Source organism: Molothrus ater, chromosome Z, assembly GCF_012460135.2.
Source record: "Molothrus ater isolate BHLD 08-10-18 breed brown headed cowbird chromosome Z, BPBGC_Mater_1.1, whole genome shotgun sequence".
Lineage (NCBI taxonomy): Eukaryota > Metazoa > Chordata > Aves > Passeriformes > Icteridae > Molothrus > Molothrus ater.
Genome location: NC_050511.2, coordinates 26,659,472 through 26,673,535, shown reverse-complemented (window position 1 = coordinate 26,673,535; position 14,064 = coordinate 26,659,472). Strand labels below are relative to the sequence as shown.

General features: G+C 38.1%; 1 long non-coding RNA gene across 3 annotated transcripts in view; it reads left to right on the top strand.

Annotated features, from left to right (window-relative positions):
- Window positions 1–14,064, top strand: part of LOC118699608 (uncharacterized) — a 116,381-nt gene that overhangs the window by 2,350 nt on the left and 99,967 nt on the right. For 2 of the 3 annotated variants that reach the window (XR_008508953.1, XR_008508954.1), the window contains exons 2-3: window positions 10,460–10,536; window positions 12,030–12,092. This is a non-coding gene — a long non-coding RNA (uncharacterized LOC118699608). Of the gene's footprint in view, window positions 1–9,472; window positions 9,557–10,459; window positions 10,537–12,029; window positions 12,093–14,064 lie in introns of those variants that run through there. The other variant, XR_008508955.1, reaches the window with a different exon arrangement.

Below are 14,064 nucleotides of genomic sequence, written 5' to 3'. Positions count from 1 at the left end.
TTTGTTTTCCCCCTATTAATTTATCTAACATAACAAAAGGAAGAAAAGATGAGGGTCCTTAACTTAAATCTTAAATTAATGGTTTGGGTGTGGCCATTAATGGTAAAATAGCATGTAAAATTTTCAAACTGGATGAGGTACCACTACAAAAAGAGGTATGTCTTTAACTAGCTAGATATATTGTTGAAGAACTAAAGCTTGTTTATTTGAAGAATGATACCAACATACTAAGTCTGTTTAGAAACTGATGTATCGGCGGTACTCTTGCAGAGACACTTCTACCAAAAGGAGGTCATTGCCGCCAGGGAGTTGCAGTTGTTTACAGCAACCTCACCATTACCGCCTTGAAACCCCTGCTGTAACAGTTAGGGCTGCTATTTCTGGGTTTGCTACCAATTGTCTGCCAGAGACAATTGCACTTGCTGCAACAGAAATAGCAGAAAAGATTATATTTTAGTATTTTAGCTGGTTCTTAGCAGAATCCAGTTGCTTTAGCCTGCGTGGCATGTGAAAAAGGGCTACAGCTAAATCATTCCAAGAAGATGGCTTTATGCTCAGGCTTCTGCATAAAAACATTCTTTCATGTGTCCAGGTAAATCATAAAGAAGTGAACTTGCCATCCACAAGTCCATGGGCTATGATGGGTTCCTTCACACCTATGAACGCTGAAGGAACTAGTAGATGTGATTGCTCTCAGATCTTTAAAAGGTCATGGCAGTCAGGAGAGGTGCCACAATACTAGAGGAAAGGAAGTACTACCCTGGTCTTTAAAGGGGGCAAGAAGGAGATCCCAGGGAGCTACAGGCCAATTGGTCTCATTTAATCCCTGAAAAAGTAATGAAACATTTCATCCTGGAGGCCACCTCCACACATGTGGTGGACAAAAAGATGATGAAGAGTAGTCAGCATGCTTAACCAACCTGATTCCCCTCTATGCTGAGACAGCTACCTGGGTAGATGAAAGGGAAGAGCAGTGGATGTTTACCTGGACTTTGAGCAAGGATTTTGACTTTGTCTCTGGTATTATTCTCATAGGCAAGCTCAGGAAGTATGGACTGGACGAGTGGACAGTGTGAGGTGCACCCTCACTGACCACTCATCCAGCCCAAATTTCCTGAGCTTGAACTGCAGATCCCTAAGTGTTGTAATCAGTTGCACAGGATCTCATTGGAGGCCTGTCTCTAGTGCTGTCCCTAAGGACTCAGTACTGGTCCAGTATTGTTTAACTTGTTCATCAGTGACTTGGAGCAAGAGGCAGATGCCTCTGAGTTCACTGACAACACAAAGCTGGAAGGAGTTGAGAGAGAGAGCTGTGCAACTCTTCAGAATGACCTTGACAGCTTGAAGAGGTGGGCATGGAGGAACTGTCTGCAATTCAACATGTCCAGTTCTGGGCTCCTCAGGGCAAGAGAGGCATGTAGCTCCTGGAGCTTGTCCATCTGAGGGCAGCATAGATGGGGGTTGGAGCATCCCAGATGGGACAGGGCCTAGTCAGTCTGGAGAAGACTCACAGAAGATCACATCAATATATATAAGTATCTGATGGATGGAGCCAAGTTCTTCTTAGTAATGCTGAGTAATGGGCAGAACCTGGAACATAGAAACGTCCACCTGAACGTGAGGAATAAATTCTCTACTAATTGAGCACTGGAGCAGGCTGCCCAGAGCAGTTGCGGAGTTTCCTTCCCTAGAGTACTCAAAAGTAGTCTGGACAAAATTCTGACTGCCATGCTCTAGGGGATGCTGCTTGAGTGAGGAGGCTGTGACCTCCAGTGGTCTTCTCCTGACCTGTCTGTTAAAGGGAAACAATACTTTCCTTGAAGTAGGTTAATCCTGGAGGGAAGGTTACTCTGTAACCATCTGTTGTTGTGCTGCCTGTAATGAAATGAATGTACAATACTCAGTTGTATATGGAGTGTATCTCAGCCTGATATGATTGACAACTAAGTCAATTGGAGCTGGTTCAAGCTTTTCCTTCTCTTGTGGAAAAGTTAATTACTATTTAATTTAAAAGTAAAATTTATGTTCAAATACAACTGTTATGAATGTGCTTGTACTCATGCCCCTTTCCCCTTAGTATTTTTTTTTTCTGGAGACACACTCATCTATCTGCATTTATAGGTTTAAAAGATAGAGCCTGTTTCAAAGTAGCTTCATTTGCTCTAACCCCCCAAGGTACTTTTGTGAATGTTATGTTGAAAAGACAATATTCAAGTGAGATCTTTTCAAGGCTTAATAGAGGTTATTATCAATCTTCTTGGTCGAAAGATCCTTTCTGAATACATTCCAGAATAAAGCTGGTGTGTGAGGAAGGTGAGCTGGCTTGCAGAGATAATCCACTACTGTTCCTATTTATTTTGTAGTCTCTAAAATTCTAGAGTTTGGTTTGATGTCATATGTTACAGGAGAGGAGAAGTACACTGTGTTATCTCTTTCTCCCTTTGTTCTTTTCAGGCTGCCATTGTACTTCCCAAGCAAATAGTCCCAGTTTTGCGCGTATGTTTTTACAAGAATAACACTTGACACTTGATTTTTTTTTAAATTTTATCTTAATGGTCTCTGAACCTCTGCTATTTCTCAACATCTATTTCAGTTCCAGTCCTCTCTTCTGAAGTGCTCACCAAATCCCACTAGCTTTGTGTCAGCTGCAGATTTTGTAAACATTTTCATTAGTGAAGAAATTTAAAAGACTTTTGAAGATAACCATGCCCAGAATGGATTTCTCTGGTACTCTGAAGTGTCCTCAGTTGTTATGCATTCATTCCAGGGTGTTGACCTGTTGCCGTTCTGGCATCCCGTTATCTTCTTGTCTGCCTGTAGTAAGATGATTTGTTTTCTGGTTCTGGCTCTTCCTGGCCTGTTAAACAGCCTGCTGGATGCGGTCAGATGTCTTTTGTTCAGTGGAGGAAACCCAGAATTCTGAACTGAAGCCTGATTTCTTAGAGAATCTGTTTTGCTGTTCTTCCTGTGGTTAGTAGTGCTCCTATGGCAAATGTGAATTTACCCATCTTTAAACATTCTGTGAGTTTGCCTCTTAAGTACAAGAGGCAGGTAGAATCTATCATTATTAACTTACTCTGGTGTTCCTTTTTAGAATCATGCTAATTACAGGGCAGTGTCAGAATACATGAAGAAAATTACCACTTTAAAATTTTGAATGTACTAGATTGTGAAAAATAATTTCTTTGCTGTATGATTACAAAGACTATGGTGATGCAGTTTAATCCAAGTGGAAAACAAGTATGGAGGACAATGAGGTTTTTCTTCAAATAAGGCTCAAGTCAAGCCACTGTTCAAAGAATGGCATATATTACATACATGTAATATATGTTCTGATTTGGAATATGCTGTTAGGTTAGAAAGGAAAACTGTCTAGGCAGTGAATATTGTGGGCCTTTGAAAAGCATGACTTGCCCTGAAAATTCTGTATAAACCACATCTACACACCAGGAAAATCTTATGACTGTTCAATTAGTAGAATTTCCCAAAGTTTGGTTTTTTCTCTTCCATTTTCTTTCCTCCAATCAAATTTGAGTTGTGTTCCTCTCTTTTTCTCTCATAAGTGTTTATCCTTTTCTCCTTCCTTCTTTACAGTTACCTATTTTTTTTAATTTGCTTTTTCTTCCAGAATTTCTTTTCCTTAATCAGTGCTGTTTATGCCAGTGTTACAGACAGTGACTACAAGGTGAAATTACACTATTTAAAAATACTCATTTTTATAAGCTACTGGTCACCATTTAAACAATGTATGAGAACCAATTATGAGTACTTTCTCTTCTTGAACTACAGACTTTGGTTTTGCCCAGATGCAACCATGTTTAAGACAGTGGAATCTAAGTAAAGCTAACTGCTGTTAACAGGACTTTCATCCTCCCTAAAATGTGTTTTTTGTCATACTTAACTTCATCATATGAAAGGGGATATTCTTGTCCTGGCAACTAGGAAAAAAAAAATGGCACAGACAGAAAAAGAAACTCTAATTCTCATTCTCTGAAGAGAAACTGTAGAGATTTTTTGTTTTCACAGTATTTTTCTAGGTCCTGTTTCATGTGTAGTTTTCAGATTACGAGATTGTGAATCCACAACCAAGTCACAGGTTGTATCAATATATTTTTTTTTCTAATTCTCGAGCAGTAGGATATGTTTGTAACTTCTAAGTCATGGTACCTGTTTTCACATAATGCAATAACAACTGAATATGTTTAGAACTTACTGGTAAATTTTATAAATCAGTGCACTGCATGAATTAGCAGAATATTGTAAGACTCTCTCCTACCTAAAGGTGTAACATCTGAGACAAGTCCTGGAATGTCTCATTAGCCTTCGTATCTCAGAAATGTATTTTATCAAAAATCAGCCTGGTGAGTATGATGATAAAGGAAAACAACAGTAAAATGGGGAGGGAAATGGTCTACTAAGAGAGAATTGTTTCGGTATTTTGTTAAATGTGTTCTCAGTGTGCAAGGGCAATTTTGTTGTGTACAATAACAGAGTTTTCCCAGATGAATGACTGCTAGCTGCTCAGTTACACAATTTGATCAGAAGTACCAAAGGCATATAGTATATCTGGGATGAGTAAGTTTTTCTAGAGGCTATCAAACACCTGGATAAATTGGAGCCATCTTTGCTGCTACTCAGCTTGCAGAGTAATGACAAGATAAAGCCTTGAGGGTGTTCTTAAGGGTGTTCTGTCTGTGGTCCCCTATGAGCTAATTGCTAACTGCTATAAGTAAGTAGGACTCTGGAGATATTTTTATTTTCTGTTTATACTTCTTCCTTACTAAATCAGCTGCATGAACATGAAAAACAGCTACTCAAGAAGAAAGGTATGCAATTTAAGATGTCAAGTTTTGTTTTCAGCTGGTCTTGTCAATATGCAGACTCTTTCTAAATTAATGTTCACACTCTGGTTAGGATATAATAATAGTTTGCTTCTGTTTAGCTTTGAAGAACAGATCTTGAAGCCAAAATAAATCATTCATCAGGAGATGGTGCACAGGACAGGCCATTCAGTAATGCTAATGGAAGAAGCAAATGTCAGCTTTCTGCAACTGTTTTTTACATTGCTCACTGCTTCTAGCAGTCTGCTTACACAACTATTCATATTACCACTTTTAACACAGAAATTCAGATAAATCAGCTTAATTTTGACTGGTAAAGTTAATTGGTGTGCTGGACATGACCCTACATCCCAGAAGGCCAAATGTGTACTGGCCTGTATGCAAAGTAGTGTGGTTAGCAGGAAGAAGCTCTCCCCCTCTGCTCTGCTCTGGTGAGACCCCACGTGCAGTGCTGCATCAGCTCTGGGGTCCCAGCACAGGAATGACATGGACCTGTTGGAGTGAGTCCAGAGGAGGCCACTAAGCTGATAGAGGGATGGAGCACCTCTTCTGTTAGGAAAGGCTGAGAGGATTGTGTTTGTTCAGCCTAGAGAAGAGAAGGCTTTGAAATGACCTCATTGCAGCCTTCCAGTACCTGAAGGGAGCCTGCAAGAAAGATGTAGAAAGACTTTTTACAAGGACAGGTGAAAGGGGGAATGGTTTCCAACTGAAAGGCAGGAGGTTTAGATTAGCTACTAGGAAGAAATTCCTTCTTGTGAACATAGTGAGGCATTAGAACAGGTTGCCTCCAGTAGCTGTTGATGTCCCTTCACTGGAAGTGTTCAAGGTGAGTTTGGATGGGACTCTGAGCAACCTGGTCTAGTGAAGGTTGTTGCTGCCCATGGCAAGAGTTGGAATTAGATAATTTTTAAGGCTCATTTCAACCCAGGCCATTTTATGATTCTATGATATGAACCAACCCATTGCATTTTGGCAAAGTAATGCTGCTTCAGACTATGTTTTTGACATGTTCCAGAGAACTTCATTCTTCACAAGAAATGTGATAGGTGAAGGCAACTTTTAATCCAACAAAAAGGTGATTCCAGAAAAAAATCATCCAGTCATAAACAGGATATCATATAAGGGATTAATAACTGTGAAGAAATTGTAAGTTCACATGGTCTAGCTTAGCCAGAAACATTTCTGTGTTACGAAGATATCTGTGTTCCTTTTAGAAATCCCAATGATTTCTAAATCATTGTTTTTCAGCCTCTTTACATGTTTCCTACTTTATTCCATATAAATTCTGCTACTTAGCTTGCAAGAGTGTTGTGTTCATTGTTGCAGCAGCTTTGCCTGCTGTCTGTCTGAGAGCTAGAGGCTGTTTGGCCTTTGCCATCTTCAGTTCAGTGACCTGTGCATGTTAAACTTAATGGCAGTTAAAAAGCATTGTTTTAATGCATGATATTTTAATCTAGCTGTGTAATGCACTTGAGTTAGCTCGCAATCATGTGCTTGACAGCTCTGGATAGGATAGTGATGGTGATACTTACTGTCCAGTTTGTCATGTGCAATTAAAGGTATGTTAGCTGAGACAGCTAGGAGGTAGTTAGCCTCTGGCAAAGAAAGTTCTCAGAACAGCTGTAGTTGTGTGCTGTCTTCATACCTGGAAAAATCTTTATACTTTTGGAGACTTATGTATAAACACAGAAAAAAATGTCTGTCAGTAGATGAAATTTTGAGGCTTAGCAAAGATTATTCTCACCGGCTTTGCTAGAGATCTCCTATGAAAAATTACTAAACTCTTCAAGATTCTACTAGGCTCAAATAGCGCTTCTCTCATTACAGCTCTGACAGAAATTTTAGTGGTTTGAAATAAAATATTTTAATAGGACACTCCCCCTTGGGTAGGCTTCCTCTCCCATAAATAATAAAACATATTCCTGGAATTGGTCTATTAGATTCTTAAATGTTTGTGGAGATTAAACTACCGGGTCTATGTTTGATGGTGATGTTCCAGTTTAACCTGTGATAGCTGAAGTGTGGGTATGGCACTGCTTCTTAAGCCAAAACCATGCAGTGGCTTTTGCTGTGGGGCTTTGTTGATGTCTAGGGATATGGAGACTGTCAGTCCCAACTTCACAAAGTCACCCTGTGCTTTCCATGAAGAGAAAATTTAGCCAGTTGAAGAGACTTTACATCTTGGGACACTCCATTGTCCTGGCTGGTAGGAGCAGAATGGTGTGTTAGTAATGTCTAAGTGCTGCAATAGTGTGCTGCAATGCTTATGAGTCAGAGCCCTGTATCCTTTGCCATGCACTCTTTAATACTCAGGTGGAATATAATGTATGTGTGAGACTGTTATCACAATCAAAACATTGTGTTCTTGTCCACACAAGACTTTTTTTTTTTTTTTTTTAGGATGTTTAAAAGCCTTCATCAGTCTCAAAGCCTCTGTCTCAAATATAGATCTATCTAGCCTCATGGTTTTCAATTATTTTCCTAAAATAAAGAATAATCAGAATTCTTTTTAAATGAAAAACTCTTACTAATGAAAAAAGTTAGGGCTATAAACTTTATTTTTTAATGCTTTTTGTAACTAAAGAAGCAGAATTGGGTACTACTTTTAAACAGTGTTAAAATCTGTTTCTGATAAGAAGATACTCAGAGGAGTTAGAAGCTTGTAGCACAGAACTTATCAATGGTTTTCAAATATTTCTGTTATCAATTGTCACGAAACAAAATTTTTTTCCAACTTTCACTTCCTCTAGAGTGTATAAAACGCATGCAGTTAACCAGCCATTCTGAATTTCTGAAAATTTGCAACTTACTGAAAATATCTGGGACTTTTCTGCAAAATTAATGAGGACTTTTTCCACTATAAGAATTGTATAGAATGACATGCTCAGAGTAATAACAAAATAGAGCAAAACAGCTGTCAGGTTAATCCCTGCAGCAGAGAGTGGGAATCTGGCAAAAAGTTGTCATCTCTTGTTACCTATCTAGTTATAGAGGTGTTATAAAGTGTCTTAAATGACATAAGAGTTCTTGAAGAATATTAATATTTGACAATAAGGAGAAATATTCAACTAAATCATAACCTAGTAGTACCTGGAAGAAAGTAGATAAAGTTAATACCTCAGAGTTAATTCTTTCAGGATAAAAGATGAAAATATCAAGGAAAATAACCCATCATGCAACTGTGGATTTGTACTGGAGAGGTGTTTGTCTAATAGGGGTTTAACTCTAGTGCACTTGCTAATTTCAGTAAATGTAAAGGGATGCATTTAATTGAGTAATCTCTGATTAGAAGTTTGGAAAGCAGAATGATTCCATTCCAGGGAGGCCAATAAGCTAAGTAAATATACAGGCCTTAGTTACAAAGGGTTTGATATTAATATTCTGTATGATGAAACTAGATTGATACATTGTTGTTAATATTATATTGTCCATAGTGCTTATAATTTTGTCAATTGTTTCCTGTATTATTTATTGGCCCATTGTATTTACTTCTTATTTAGCAGGGCAAATTGATTTTTCTCAGTGTGTCAGGGGTACAATCCTCTGCCTCACTATTGCCTTCATGGATTCTAATATGTGCTAACAATATCACTAAGGACAATGGCTGTATACCTTTTGCCCCTGACTGCCATCTGCCTTTCCACCAGGTCCAGTATTGTGAATAAATTATCGAGCAAAGCAGGCTGTCAGTGTGTTATGCCTGGGTATAAGTGTATGTTGACATTTAGGTTCAGGAATGTTAGTATGTGTGGTAAGCAGCACAGATTCATAATTGTATTAAACTTTCTCAGGAGTCTTTCAAAAAACACAGAAAACCTGAATTCTGCTGGTGAACTACTGAACCTCTTCTAAGACTGTGTGCATTCAGAATAATTAACAAGGAAGACAACAAATTTGTGAGTGGATAGATGCAAGCAGACTAAGAGTAGTAAGACAACCATCCCTCCACTGACCAAATAAAGTGACATTTAAAAGGTAACTGGAAACCATTACTGGAGTGCTGTGTAAGAAAATCTCAGGGACAAGGAAACAAATATAATCAGTTACAAAATATTATAGCCCTAGCTGTAAAGGATATAATGATAAAATAATCCCCAAGCTAGCAACAGTTTAGTTGGAGATGCAGTTGTGTAAGGACTGAAACAGGTATGGACCACATGGAAATCTCTTGCAAAGCATTCATTATCCTGCACCACTGTAAACAAACCAAGCTATTTTTTATAATTAGAAAATAATAATAATAATAATAATATTAATAATAATAATAATAATTATTATTATTACTATTACTATTACTATTACTATTGTTGTTATTATTATTATTAATTTATTATCGTAAATTGTCTTTTTTGTAAAAGAGGAGATAATGGTTCTTGAAACAGGAAAATTGTTTTGAAGTAACGATAAGAGTTATGTCTCTTCCCTCTTTCAGCAACTCTTCCCACATCACTCCCACTACATTCAGCCATTGCCCTGCCTGTTCAGGAGGACTTGCAAGAGACTAAGTTTGCTACTTCTGCCATGGTGTAGGACAACCAGGAGAAGAAAAAAACTTGGTGCTTTTGTTAATCCTGTTTGCTTCTGCTGCTGCCTTGCATCTCTCCAGCTCTTTCCTCAGAAGCCAAGATTATGCAAGTAGCAAGCAAAACCAACTCTTCAGGTTGCATAGGTTGCTGAAACAACTGATTATTTCGGTCTTATCCCAAATAAAGCAGGTAGTTTGCTCTTCTGAATTGCTTCCTACTTTGCCTGGGCCAAAAGCTATTTTTTTTCACTTGAGACTGAACAGGCTGCATTTTAGAAAGAGCTATGTTCAGAGCAATCTAAATAAAGGTTGCACAGGCATGTCTGTTTCTGAAGCCACTGCATGGAGGGAGGGCTTTCCAGAAGAACCCCTGAGAGCAAAGGTGTGGCACAAATCCTTGCACAGGGCACATCCAAACTGGAAGGTTAACCCTTAAATACACTAGCAGCATGCTAAATTCAGAAACCACGCCAAAAGTTAAATAGAAATTGTCCTCTTAGAAACTGATTGGCTAGTTGGGCAGACTTCTAGCTAGTCTTGTTGCCTGGGGAAATGGCCTGCAACATTGGCCTGGCTTGTGTTTGTCACAGCATAGAATTTCTAAATAAAATAAAGGAGTTGGACCCTTATGCATGAGTAAGGGCAATAGCAGCAGTTGTCATTCCAGCCCAGCTATCAAAAACTTGTGGACTGTTGGAGAATAACTCAAATACACTGGGTTTCATTGCTACATAGTCAGCATCCACAGAGAACATTGACAGGATGTGAAACTGTGTTATTCTGGCAAGTCTAGGGATGAGGCTCCATTATTAGCATCATTGATGTATCCATTGCTATTCCTTGATTCCTATACATCACCCATTAAACATGCAAAATTTTGGCTGCTTTGAAGAATGAAGGATCCCCCAAAATATTGGTCCTTCTACATTCCTATTCTTTTTCCTATACCTATTTCCTGTGGGTTAGAGTGGATGGGTTTTTTCATTTGTTTTGTGGGGGTTTGTCCATATTTTTGTTTGTTTGTTTATTTGTTTTTTTGTAAGTCTGCCTTTAAATACACATGAAACTTGATTAATTGTGTCTGTGTTCCTAGCTGGAGTACACGGTCTGCCTAGAAGAAAAATGGCCTTTTTCTTGCATGAGAGAGGAGCTGAGGAAGCACAAGAGAAGGTAGGAGTAAGAGAAAAGTCAAAATGAGAATAAGAAACAAACCAAGTTAAAACTAAATTATGGGAAAATATTCAGGCCAAGGAATGTAAAATGGAGGTTCCTGGCAGTTAGTGGGAAGCACATTTGACTGGGCCAGTTCTTTTGCCTCCTCATGGCTGGTGCAGGTTTTTCAGGTAGCTAGCGTATAACTTCAAAACTAACTTCTATGCTTTGTTTCATCTGATAGGCGTACTTGGAACACCCTGTATAAGCAACTTCACACAGAAGCAATTATGATTGTAGTTGGTTAGAGGATGATCTTAGGGATAAAGAAGACTTAGTAGAGATTGTAAACAAGTAATATTTTTATTGTGCTACTGTGGCTCAAATCTGCTATTATTTTTTGTTATGGTTAAAGGAGTGTTATAACAATTTAAGAAACAAGTGCGTTAATGCTGCTGCAATTGTGGAGAGGCTGAATTGAGGGTTAAGGCAATCCACCTTCAGAGATCTCAAATTTCAGTCATTATGAAAGTGCTTTTTACCAGGCATAGCTTATTCATTTCAAGGATTATGTTGTTGTGTAATTTTACTCAAGAAACAGCCTGGCTATTAGCAGACACTGGTGAGTAGAAAATCTGTTACAAGGACTGTGATTGTGATAGCTACCACAAGCAATGCAACAGACCATACAACCTGCACATCAGTTTAGGAGTGGAGGTCTGCAGTTATGTTGAAGATTTTATTTAATGGTCAGGCTTTGCCACAGGCCCTCTGGAAAATCAAAGCATTGGTTTCAAATTGGCAAAAAAATTGGCAAAGGTGTTAGCGTAGATGACTTGAAAGGTCATAGATTGAACCTTTCCTACTTTGTTTCTGAAAGTACATGTGTTAATCTGGGTTTGTTCCTCTTTGGAAATTCTTTTATTTTTAACTCAGATAACAGCAAATTATTTGCTGCCAAAGCATTCTGGAACTATGCTGCACATAGCTACCATATTTTCTTGTCCTGACAAATACTACTTTCACTGGGTTTTTTTTGTACCTTGGCTTAAAGAAAGTGGTATTAAATTGCATTGGAAGCTAAACTGAGTAGACTGTATTGATACTCCTGTTCAGATCCCTTATACTGGCCTTCTTCATATGTACTCCTGGCATATGGAGCCATGTTAACACGTGATGGTAGAGTTTCTAGCTAAGCATGCCATGATGGTGCATTTTCTCCCCCAGTAGTTCCTTACATCTACAATTACACTGTGGAGAATAATATTCTTGCGCTGAAAATGTAATTTGGCCAAACACCTAAATTCTTGAAAGTTAGATAATCTCCACTTTGAAAGCACAAAGACAGCATGCAATTTCCCTGAAAGAAAGAATAAATTAGTGGTAGACACAAGGACAGTACATAGAGGTCAACTTTTTATCCAATGATCTAGGTGGCAGAAATGTTGAATTCATGTTGATAGAGTGAATTTCCTCTTTCAGCTCGATAATTTGCATTAATTATTTGATAGGAAGAAGAGGGATATTTTGAAGGCATTCTGTAAAATAACCACGGTCAACAAGAATTTTGACAGGTAGGTTTAAATACTTGTAGTTTTAAATTTGGGTTTTCTTTAGTAAAAATTCTTTAGAAAACAAGCTGTCCAAAAAGAGATAGTGAAAATAAATAGTGACTTATCTTACCCTTGTAACGATTTGCTGAGTAACTTCATGAGGTGGAAGTGTTTGTAGGAGGATGTACTTTGATTTCAAATACAAGCAGGGTTTGTAAACATGTTCAAATCACTGTGCACATGGCAGCTTTGTTTGCTCCTAGAACCTATGCTAGATTGGTTATATATTAGAAATCTCATGCAACAGTTATACTATTGTGCAATTAATATCTTCAAAGGTTTGCTAAAATACTTTGCAGTTTTTTTTCTAATACCATAGAAGTTCTGCTATCCCTCCAATCATAGATTTTTGCATTACAAAGTTATTTTGGTGCCCTCTTCACAAAGCACATTGCAAGTGTGCTGCTGTATTAGGCCTTGCTGGCTTGCCTGCTAGCTGGATGCTGGCTGGTGTCTGTGACTGTTCAGTCCAAAAGAGCCATTTTGTTGTTGTGGGGTTTGGGGATGTTTTTGCAGTATGATTCACAATCCACTTTCTTCAAGATCCACCACCCATAACTACTTTTTGGCCAAATTTAAGACTGAAAAGAGGGAACCCAGTAGTGACTTAGTCACTTCTGTTGTGTGCCAACAAGTTGCTCGTTTGCTGATTAGCCACCTGCTTTTGATCTGGATTATATCCAGACCTGCTCCAGCTGGCCAGAGAATGGGAATGTCAGCTGTAGTCAAGGATACCTGCAAAGCACTGAGAGCTGCAGCAAAGCATCTTTGAAGAAAAGCACAGGGAAAGGGAAATTAAAGGGAAGGCAAGGGAAAAACAGAGGCAAGGAGCCAATTTCTGATCTCAGCATCACTGATGTCACCAATACAAATTTGGTCCACAGAGTGCTGAGGAAATGAGAATAGAAATAGGTCAGAGGGAAAGGTGACAGACTAGCACAGGTGACAGCAAGGGGAAAATTAATCATGTCTCAACTGTAATCTTAATGGCTACTCTGCTTTAACACTTGAAATGTCTCTTACTCATCCAAGAGCATAAAATTAATAAAATCTTTCCTACAGTCTGCTTGTATTTCATAGCAGCTCCAGACAGGAATTTTTAGTGGTGCACCCATCTGCAGATTCATTTGAAAAGCAACATGCTTGCATTTCAGATCTAATGAAGAGGAAAAGGTTTAAATCTCCTCATGTTTCAAGTGAAATCTTATAGTAACAAACATACTTATACTTAAGATCTTCTTTCTTGTAGTGGTCTACACATTTCTAAGGTTGCTTAATTTGCTGGTGAATACCAACAAGTTTCAACTATTCTTTAGAGCATGTTTTTGTAGAAAATTGCAGGAAACACACAAAAATTGTCTTCCTGAAATATTTTCTTTTGAAATTGGTCATGAAACTCTGTTGGTGAATCGAAAAAGATGAAAATAAATGTTAAGTTTGCTGCAAGGATTTTTTAGTTGTTTCACTAGACTATTCGTTCTGAAACTAGTTTTTCTTCTAAAGTAAGGAACAGAAAATATGCATGAACAACCCCTCACCTGCTTTCAAGTATTCTTCAATCTAAAAAAGTTGTGCTTAGTTATTTGTTTACAGTGAGTCCATTCTAAATTCTTTAGTTTTTTGAACATTTGCCCCTGGAAAGTTGTTGATTTGTTGGGTTTTTTCGTGTGTTTTGGTTTGGTTTTTGGATTTTTTGGTAGATTGACCAACAATCATAAAACTAAGGCAAATAGTCAATTTCATGTGTCTAGGTACCACAAGGGTTAATATCATTCAGTATGATAATATACACTGCAGTTATTGACTTTCACTAAAGAGAAATAAGGCTTTGGAATTCTTTGTCTGCTTGAATAGCACTATGATTTTTGGAAGTGTTTGAGAAGTCCCACTGAACTGAGGGAAAGGCAGCAATGTCTCATATTCCTATTTGCAA